Source organism: Acyrthosiphon pisum, chromosome A2 (assembly GCF_005508785.2).
Source record: "Acyrthosiphon pisum isolate AL4f chromosome A2, pea_aphid_22Mar2018_4r6ur, whole genome shotgun sequence".
Classification (NCBI taxonomy): Eukaryota; Metazoa; Arthropoda; class Insecta; order Hemiptera; family Aphididae; genus Acyrthosiphon; species Acyrthosiphon pisum.
The window spans coordinates 21358388-21359674 of record NC_042495.1 but is presented as its reverse complement, the minus strand read 5'-3'; positions in this window follow the sequence as shown (position 1 = coordinate 21359674).

Sequence of the window (1287 nt, the reverse complement as noted above, 5' to 3'; positions counted from 1 at the left end):
TACATATATATATATGCATGTGCTACATCAGTTACAAATACAATGAATAATAATTAAGTGTTAGCTGTAGGAACTCTTATGATTAACAGAATATGGTTTAGATACAAAATAGTAATCAGTATTGATACAATGATGATTCTTTTTCTTGTGTTTTTGCTTATTGTATTATATTTTATTTAATATAACATTAAACACATTACAATTTAAATAAATTATAGGTAATAAAAAATTATAAAGTAGAATACAAATGATACCTATATGTATAATATATGTCATGTATAATACATTTTTGCATGCCAACGACATAAAAATGATGACAAATAATACAATATTTTAAGCATAGATGCACCATTTGAGGAATTTAAATTCAATTAATTATAATTTTAAAACATATATAATAATGAAATATTGCAAAAAAGTAATATTAATGTGTGTAAGCCAATGTAAACGTTACTAAAAGTGTAAGGTATGAATTGAAGTAATTGAACTTGGTAATACATATATTATATGTTTTAAGAAATGAAATGTATTACCTAAATTTATTGTAGTATTTTTATGTTTACTTATTATTACCAAATTAATATCACTTACATTATTATGTATGTAACGACATTGTCATAAACAATTGACACACCGAGTTCCTAATAAAACTCTTAGCTGTTAATTAAATGTATTGCAGTAGGTAGTAGGTACGCATGAAAAATGTCTATCCAATCCTTGCATTCAAACTATTTATATTTTTAAGTATTAAAAGGTATCGCAAAAAATAATATTATTATGTGTAAGCCAATGTAAAGGTATGAGGTATGAATTGAAGTAATTAAACTTGGTAGTATGATATTACCTGTATATGTTTTAAGAAATTGAAATGTATTGAATTACTTACTTATTGTCACTCACATTATTATGTATGTAACGACATTGTCATAAACAATTGACACACCAAGCTCCTACTAAAACTCTTAGCTTTTAATTAAATATATTGCTATACGCATGCAAAATGAAATGATGTGCATTCTCATAACTGTACCTATTAATGTACCTATTACACATATCATATATATAATAATAAATATAAAATTTGCTCAGGCAATAATGATAAGCAATAATAACATATACAATTATATTTTAGTAGAAATGCATAGTAATAATATAACATTTATACAATTTATTAAAGCGAGCATAACTCTTCAGAAGACGGGTTTAAATCATTCGATATAATAAAAACAATTATTACGTAGTAGTAGTAATACAAAGAAAAAATGTAAAAAATTTTGAATGTCGATC